A 10067-nucleotide genomic window follows, 5' to 3' on the forward strand; every position below is an offset into this window, starting at 1 on the left:
ACCATCCTGGCTAACACGGTGAAACCCCGTCTCTACTAAAAAATACAAAAAACTAGCCGGGCGAGGTGGCGGGCGCCTGTAGTCCCAGCTACTCGGGAGGCTGAGGCAGGAGAATGGCGTGAACCCGGGAGGTGGAGCTTGCAGTGAGCCGAGATCGCGCCACTGCACTCCAGCCTGGGCGACACAGCGAGACTCCGTCTCAAAAAAAAAAAAAGAAAAAGAAAAAGAAAAGAAAAGAGGTGTAATTGGCACATGGTTCTGCAGACTGTACAGGAAGCATGGTGCCAGTATCTGCTTCTCGTGAAGCCTCAGGAAGCTTCCACGCATGGCAGAAGGCAAAGCAGGAGCAGGCACATTGCATGGTATGAGAGCGAGCGAGAGAGGAGGGGTCCCAGGCTCTTTCAACCAGATCTGATGTGAAATAACTGAGCAAGGACTCACTCATTACCATGAGGATGGCACTAAACCATTTATGAGGGATCCACTCCCATGATCTAATACCTCCCACTATACCCCATTTCCAACACTGGAGGTCACATTTCAACTTGAGATTTGGAGGGGACAAACGTCCAACTCATATCACGCAGATGTGTACATATATCCAAATCCAGCAAAATGTATACATTAAATATGTGTAATTGTTGTATATCAATTGTACCTTAATAAAGCTTAAAAACAAATAATTTTTTTTAAAGACTGACTCCGGGAATAAAGATAAATTCTCTAATCTCTCAATTTTCCACCCTGAGTGCAAGATTAAAGAAGTTCATTGCATCCCAAGACAGGGCTTCAAGTTCAACTATAAGAGGAGATGAAGGCCAGGCGCAGTGACTCCCACCTGTAATCCCAGCACTTTGGGAGGCCGAGGCGGGCGGATCACAAAGTCAGGAGATCGAGACCATCCTGGCCAACATGGTGAAACCCCGTCTCTACTAAAATACAATAAATTAGCTGGGCGTGGGGGCGGGCGCCTGTAGTTCCAGCTACTCTGGAGGCTGAGGCAGGAGAATCGCTTGAACCTGGGAGGCAGAGGTTGCAGTGAGCCAAGATCACACCACTGTACTCCACACTGGCAACAGAGCAAGACTCCATCTCAAAAAAAAAAAAAAGGAGATAAAACTGTAAATATCTGACATCCACGTTGAGAATATGTGGCCAAAAAGGTCAAAAACTGAAAGAAATGTTTGTGGGCAGGACAACCCTGATCAGTGCGGGCTGAAGAAGGCTTTCATTTAACTCTCTCACTAAACAAAGCCCAAAGCCCTTTTTGATCCACTTTGAACAGCTCCTCTTCCTTTGAAGCCCACCTCAAACTTTGTGTCTGATGACTACACCATTCCTCCAAACAGGCTCAGTTAGAGTCATTCCTCATTGTGCTGGGCGTGTTTGCATCTGTCTCTCCCATAGGAGAGGAAATGGGGTCTTAGTCCTTTGGAACGCTCCCCCAGTACTTGGCATATATAAGCAATCACGACAAGAGCAGCTTGCATTTACTGTATCCTGCAGTGCTCCAGGCACCTTTGCTATGGACGTTACAAACACTCCCTATCCAATCATTCCATACCCATTACAAATGTTTGTATCATTTAATCCTGAAAACAAACCCACAAGAGTTAGGGGAATTGTTTTCTGCTTTTCTCCCAATATTTTATTTTAAAACTTTCAAACACACAAAAGTTGAAAGAATTATACAGTAAACACTCGTATACCTCCTACCAAGATTCTCCAATTAACATTTTTACTTGCTTTATTACATCTCCATCTATTCTTCTCTTATAAATCTATCAATCCTCCTTATTTTGGGGTGCATTTGTTTTAATGCCAGAAGTTTTTAATTTTTAAATTCTTTTTTCAAACGTCTAAATTCAGGGGTACATGTGAAGGTTTGTTGTGTAGGTGAACATACATCACCGGGGTTTTTTGTACAGATTATTTTGTCACCCAAGTACTAAGCTGAGTACCCAATAGTTATTTTTTCTCATCCTCTCCCCACTCCTACCCTTCACCCTCAAGGAGGCCCTAGTGTCTGTTGTTCCCTTCTTTGTGTCCATGTATTTTCATCATTTAGCTCCCACTTATAAGTGAGAACATGCAGTATTTGGTTTTCTGTTCTGAGTTAGTTTATTAACGATAATTACCTCCAGCTCCATCCATGTTCCTGCAAAGGATATGATCTCATTCTTTTTATGTCTGCATAGTATTCTGTGGTGTATATATACCACATTTTCTTTGTCCAATCTGCCATTGATGGGCATTTAGATAGATTCCATGTCTTTGTTATTGTGAACAGTGCTGCAATGAGCATAAACATGCATGTGTTTCCATGGTAGAACGATCTATATTTCTTTGGGTATATACCAAGTAATGGGATTGCTGGGTCAAACAGTAGTTCTGTTTTTAGTTCTTTGAGGAATCACCACCTTGTTTGCCATGGTGTTTGAAGTAATTTACACTCCTACCAACAGTGTATAAGAATGCCCTTTTCTCTGCAACCTCATCAGCATCTGTTATTTTTTGACTTTTTAGTAATAGCCATTCTGACTAGTGTGAGATGGTATCTCATTGTGGTTTTGATTTGCATTTCTCTAATAATCAGTGATGTTGAGCTTTTTTATATGCTTCGTGGCTACATGTATGTATTCTTTTGAAAAGTGTCTGTTCATATCCTTTGCCCACTTTTTAATGGAGTTATTTTGCTTTTTTCTTGTAAATTTGTTTGCGTTCCTTACAGATGCTGGATATTAGACCTTTCTCAGATGCATGGTTTGCAAATATTTTCTCCCATTCTGTAGGTTGTCTGTTTACTCTGTTGATAGTTTCTTTTGCTGTGCAGAAGCTCTTAAGTTAAATTAGATCCCGATTTGTCAGTTTTTGCTTTTGTTGTGATGGCTTTTGGCATCTTTATCATGAAATCATTGCCAGTTCCTATGTCCTGAATAATATTGCCTAGGTTGTCTTCCAGGGTTTTCATAGTTTTGGGTTTTACATTTAAGTCTTTAATCCATCTGCAGTTTATTTTTTTTATATGGTGTAAGGAAGGGATCCAGTTCCAAGCTTCTGCTTATTGCTAGTCAGTTATCCCAGCATTGGGATGTTATTTTAAAGTAACTCACAGTTTCAGAAAGGTTAAACATTTTTGCAGAAGGCCATACAGCAAATAAGCAGTAGAGCCAGTATTTAATTCCCCATCTGTTTACTGAAGAATCCATTTTCTTCCTGCTCTGCTATTCTGTACCTGATCAATATTTGCTGAATGAATGAAAAAGCAATGTCATTTGTGAACAGCATAGGTACAGATACGTTCATGTATTGGCAAATAAAAAGCTGCATTCAAGTGTGCTATGTCCATATTTTAAAGAAGTTTTCATTCAGTAATTTAATAAACAATTATTTACTGGGCTATGAATTTATATTAGAGTTTTCATTATTGTGGGAGAAACAGACACTGAAAACAGCTTAAAAAATTGAAAAAACAATCAGATAGTGATTATGCTATGAAAGAAATCAAAAAGGATGAGAGTGTAGAAAGTGTCTGGGTCCCAGAGCTGATGCTGGCTGGGAAGGAAGGAGCGAGGAGCACCAAGGAAGGTAAAAGTAACTCTGCTGATGAATCCCAGTGATGAGAAGAAATCAGTCCCGCAGAAGACGTAGAGAAAGCATGTTTCACCCAAAAGGAACAGCAGGTGCAAAGTCACTGAGGTGGGAACAAACTTGACACATCTGGGGACTAAAAAAAACAGTCAGGGAGGCTGAGTAAACATGAAAAACCATAACAGATGAGGTTAGAGAGAAGTATAGAGGTGACCTCAAAGAGTAAAGTAGAAATCTTGAATGTAAACTATAGATGCAATGGGAAGCAATCGGAGAATTTTTAAAAGACAGGGGTGACAAAATCTGATGCACCATATGTAAAGATTACTCTGACTAAATACGCAAACTAAACTTTAGAAGCCAAGATTGAAAGCAGCGAGACTAGTGTTATGGGCTAAATTGTGATCTCCCAAAATTCATATGTTGAAGTTCTAACTGCCAATACCACAGAATGTGGCTATATTTGAAGACAGGGCCTTTAAACAGGCATTTTTTTTTTTTAAACAGCTTTAGGGATCCAGGTGATTTTTGGTTACGTGGATGAATTGTATAGTGGTGAAGTCTGGGTTTTTAGTGCACCCATCACCTGAATAGTGCACAGTGTACACAATAGGTAGTTTTTTGTCCCTTAGTCCCCCTCCCATCCTCCCTCCTTCTGAGTCTCCAGTGTCCATCATACCACTCTGTATGCCTTTGAATATGTATCACTTAGTTCTCACTTACAAATGAGAACATATGGTATTTGGTTTTTCATTCCCGAGTTACTCCACTTAGGATAATGGCCTCCAGTTCCATCTAAGTTGCTGCAAAACACATTATTTTATTCCTTTTTATGGATGAGTAGTAATCCATGGTGTATACATATCACATTTTCTTTATCCACTCATCAGTTGGTGGGTACTTAGGTTGATTTCATATACTTGCCATCATGAGTTAAACAATTAATTTAAACTGTGGTCATTAGTGTGGGCCTTAATGAAATATGACTGATGTCCTCATAAGAAGAAAAAACTTAGACTCAGACACACGCAAGGGGAAGATTATGTGAAGATGCAGGGAAAAGACAGCTATCTACAAGTCAACAAGAGAGGACTAAGGAGAAACCAACTCTGTCTGCACCTTGATCTTGAATTTCCAGCTTCTAGAATTTGAGAAAATTAATTTTTGTTAAGCCACCCAGTCTGTGGCATTTTGTGAAACAGTCTTAGCAAACAAATACAACCAGTTTAGAGACTGTCGCCATGGTCTGCTTGAGGGAAGTTGATGTCTTGAAGATAAATGGCAACATTAGGATATATTTTGAAAGTAAAGCCACCAGGATTTGCTGATGGATCGGATGCAAGAGAGAAGGAAAGAGAAGAGTCAAAGTCAAGGAGGACTCTAAGGACTGGGCATGAGCTATTGGATGAATGAAGGTGAGGATAATCTGGAGAGTAACTCATTAGTGGTGGAAGTCTGGAGTTCTGTTTTGGACAAGCTAAGATGAGCAATTGAGCAGCCAATAAAGTGTAAGCTATGTTGAGCCTGCATGGTAACCATGGAAATATTTAATTCCACTGAGCATCTGATGTGTACTAAGCACCATGCTTGGCACTTTTGCAAAGAGATAGGAATAAACTTTAGATCTTAAAGAACTTATGATCCAAAAATTCATTAACTAATTTTAAAGCCTTCATGATCTATGTCCCACAGGACCATATGTCCCATAGCAGTCAAAATTAAAGACAAATTCTTGGACAGAACTGGAATGATGTAATAAGTTTCTAGGGCATGTCTGGGGCCAGGTGCATGTGACATTTGAGTAGGAGTCAAGGATGTAAAACTGCCTACATCGTCGTGTTAAATTATCAGAAATTAACATAACATGTTTTTGTTAAGATGATTTCATTTGTCTGGGAAGCTGCATTCTTAGAACAAAGAGAGTCAAGGACAGAAATGTATTATGAGATAAGTTCCACCTTCAGACTCAACCCACGCAAGTCAAAAAAAAATAGATTAGCCTTGAGTTCATGAACAAGTGGTGCTTGACATCCAAAGAAATGGCTGGAGTAAGGGATGTTGCCCTCTTTTTTGTTTCTTTGGAACAGAGAAGCAGAAATCCATACTACCTCCCATCTGGCTCCATGCTTCAGAGATATGTCTACTTCCTGAAATTGAGCAGGGTCTCGCTAGGGCCCAGCCTGGCCCCCGATGGCAACACTGGAGCTTAGTTCCATTTTTCCTTCTTGGTTCCCCATTCCAACATTTGGCATACTTTTCCCAAATGTATTTTCCAGTGTCTTTTTTTGTTAGGTCAGGCTGAATATAGAATATTTACACTGACTCATTCACCTAACACTGTATTGTGAGCATTCTTCATATTATTAAACATCGTTTGACATTACAAGTCAACGGTCCTCTGATATTTCATCACTGGGACACATACTCATCTAGGCAAGTCCTTTGAGTTGAACATTCAGAAGGTTATAAATAGTTTCCTTTCAGAGATAATGGTGCAATTAATGATTGCAATGCTAATTCGGATATTCTTCTACTCTTCTAAAGATTGCTATTTTTAAGACATAGCAGTATCTTTGGGCCCTGTGTATGAAATTTATCCACCACTGTTGGCTCTGCCTATAAGCCTTCCCTCCTTTGACCTTCCCCCTGTGTCTGATAACCTCACTTGAGCCTCGCTGCAGACCCTCTTAAGCACTCAGGATCTACAACTGCCTTCACACCACCACCACCCCCATACTCCAGAACGTAAGTGCTGATGTGGACCAGGCCTGAGGAGGCTTTGGAGGAAGTCTCTGAAGTTGTGGAAGGGGAGATTTGAAACCTGGGGCAAGGCTACTGCTCTAGGTAAAGAGGGAGAGAATTCAAACCTGCTGACAACCTAGAACCCTCACTCAGAAGTGGTTTTCCTGAAAGCTCAGCTCAAAAAGGAAACCCTGCAGGAAGGCACAGAAGCCCCGTGGGAGAGCTGCATGAGGGTCGGTAGTGCGGAGGACTGACATTGCAAAAGGCAACAGAGCCAGTGTCAGCTGCTCACTGAAATTAGAATGATAGTGGCCGGATGCAGTGACGCAGGCCTGCAATCCCAGCACTTTGGGAGGCCGAGGTGGGTGGATCACCTGAGGTCAGGAGTTCGAGACCAGCCTGGCCATGGTGAAACCCCCATCTCTATTAAAAATACAAAAATTAGCCAGGTGTGGTGACATATGCCTGTAATTCCAGCTACTTAGGAGGCTGGGGTGGGGGAATCGCTTGAACCCAGGAGTCAGAGGCTGCAGTGAGCCAAGACTGCACCACTGCACTCCAGCCTGGGTCTCAAAAAAAAAAAAATAGAATAATAGTGGATGTATTTTTATAGATGTTTTTGCTTTGTGTTTTAAAATGTGAATAAATTTTTGTTGAATTGTAGCAAATGTCTTTTTATTGTGTTTATTCATTTTTACTTATCTTATTGAATGCCAAATATTAAATTAATTTTCTCTTTTAATTTTTAATTAATTAATAAAATTATATGATATTACTTGAAATACAGAAATACCAATATTTTTATTTTATGCCAGTATTAAGATGACTAGTTGCATTGAACATCTTGACATATAAATTTTTCCACAAAATTACATGAAGCTCCATGCCCCAGTATCAGGAGTCATGCCTAGAAATCTATACCCACCCTTTGCAAGCAGTCCTAACACTGTGCTTGTAGTAGTGAAAACTTCACAGTAGTCAAATCAGCTATTGGATGCTGAGTCACCCCCACAGTCTTCTTCCTGTCTCCTGGTGACCGGTTCCTCCTATCCTCCCAACCTCTGTGAAGTAGAAGCCCACGTTGCTGGCTGGAGTCTGTCCTCTCTCTCTTTTCCTGGGATTTGGCATGTGCACCACTTCCCACATCTAAGAACCTCAGCTCAATTCTTCTCCCATCCAACACATCCTCAGCTCCAAGCTCTTCCCCATTCATAATCCTAAAACTTGTAACTCACAACCCCTCCCCCAACAAAGTAATCAAAACCCAAAACCCAAAAAACCACAGCCTTGGAAGAGAAGGGAAAATAACCTCTCTGCAACATTCCTTGACTTCTCCATCTGCTGTTCTCTTAATCTTTCTACAGAAAGCACAGGGAATAAGAAAGAGAGGAAAACATCTCATCTGTCATAAAGTGACAAAAAAAATAAGCATACTATGTCCTTCTGTCCCAAAGTTTAGCCAACAGTAGAGCAAAATGTAGCAGAAACAGAGTAGGCAAACATACAACGCTGGCTTACAAGCTGGGTGGACTGGAAAGTTATTTCGTGGAACTCTCTTGCACAATAAAATAGTGCAATAATAGCTACTGCATAGAAGTTGGCGCAGATTCAATATATATAAAGTACCTGGAGTATACTATGCATTTTAGTAACGGTAACTATTATTAACTCACACACCTCATTCATGGCTCCCATCTATATGGAGTTATAAAAGTGACTTGGCTGTGTTGGACAAGAGAGCACTCTTCTCAGCCCCGGGAAAACATGCTGAGCATTGGAAAGAAAAAACGTTTTGACACAGTGCCATTAGCAGGACTAACAAACATTCACAGGAAATTCCCTTGGTGCCCATTAGCCATTCAAACCTACCACCCTTGAGTTTGTCTAAGCACATGTTGAAGCACTTTATGTTTTCAGCTCATAAAACCTCTTGGGATAACAAGTCCCACTGGTTAATCATAGTCCGTAAATCACCTCTTCACTAACACGACAGCATTCAGGGGAGGCAATGAGACTGGGGGGAAGGGGCTCAGTCTCTGTTTTCAGGTGTGGGTTGAGTCTTCCTTTTTCTACTTGTGAGGACTTGAGTAAGTGGCTTACCTCTATGATCTCCAGGTTCCTCACTATAAAGTAAGGAAAATGGTACTTAAGCCAAACCTTCAACCTCAAAGCCTTTGATCCACTGTCTTCCCTCCCTGCTAGATTGCTTTCCCACGCATATCCACTTGGCTTGCTTGCTCACTTCATTAGTCTTTGCTCAAACTCACCTATAAGAAATTTCCCATGTCTATACCATAAATACCTTAAAAAGGGGAGACAAAATGTAAAAAAAAAAAAAAAACACTTTTCTTTTCAGACATTGGACAATAGATAGGAAAAGACTTTTACTTAGAGTAGATAAGCAAATTAGATGAGTTTTATTAATGAATTAGTTTTCTCTCTGTAGGTAATATCTGGACTTCAACATAGGGAGAAGAAGCCCAAACAGAGACTGAAAATCTTATTGAGTTGAACACTAGAGGACAGAGATGACTGGAGTTTGTGGGGAAGAATACCAGAAAGGAGAGAGCTAAGCAGAGAAAATTCTCCAAAAATCTGTGTAAGGTCTTCTGTACCTATCTTTGGAAAGATGCTAATGTTCATGTGCATAGGATGAAACTCTACAGGACTGTGCAAAAAACAGCTGCTGAGGACCTACCAGCTGAACAAATCCCATTGCTCCCACATAGCTGGGAAGCATTTGAGTACCTACCACCCAGAGTGGAGAGAACATAGTAAAACCTGAGACCAAAGACAATACCCACCAACCGTAGAATATCCATTCTGGTCAAACACTGTCAGAATATATGCTGAGTCATAACCAATCTTAGTACATTTTAAAAGACTGAAATAATGTATATATTCTCTAACCACAGTAGAACTAAATATTAAATCCATAACAAAAAGACATCAAAAAAGCACTAAATATTTATAAATTTAACAACATACATCTAAATAGTCCATGGGTCAAAGAAGAAATCACAAAAAAAAGTAAAATACTTTAAACCGAATGAAGTAAAAACAAAACATAACAATTGGATGTAGCTAAATCAGTACTTAGAGGGAAATGTGTAGTTGTAAATACTTCAGGATGTTTTAAAAAAGAACGACCTGAAACCAGTTATCTAAGAGTTTACCTTTAAATGTTAAAACAGAAGAGAAAATTAAACTCAAGTTAAAGAGTAAATAGAAAACAATAAAGATGTGTGTGGAAATTAATGAAATAGAAAATTGTCAAACAATAAAAACTTTAAGAATAATAAACTCAAAGCTGATTATTTGAAAAAAATTTTTTTGAAAAAAAGACCTCTAGCTACATGGATTGAAAAAAAAATAAACACAAATGAACAAGCTATATTCCAATAAAGGGACATCACTACAGATCCTAGAAATATTAAAAGTATAATAAAGAAATATTTTAAACAATCCTATGCCAATAAACTTGATAAATGAACACATTTCTTAAAAGACACAAATTACCAAAACTGGCACAAGAAGAAAACGTGAATTGCCCTGTATCTACTCAAGAAATTGAATTTGAAATTTAAAATCTTTTCACACACACACACAAAAAAACTTTAGACCAAATGACTTCACTAGTAAATCTATTACTCACAAGAGAAATAAAACCAATTTCACAAAAACTCTTACGAAAATTAAGAAGGGATTATTATTCGTTATTTAGAAGACTGGAC

Source organism: Macaca fascicularis, chromosome 6 (genome assembly GCF_037993035.2).
Source record: "Macaca fascicularis isolate 582-1 chromosome 6, T2T-MFA8v1.1".
NCBI lineage: Eukaryota > Metazoa > Chordata > Mammalia > Primates > Cercopithecidae > Macaca > Macaca fascicularis.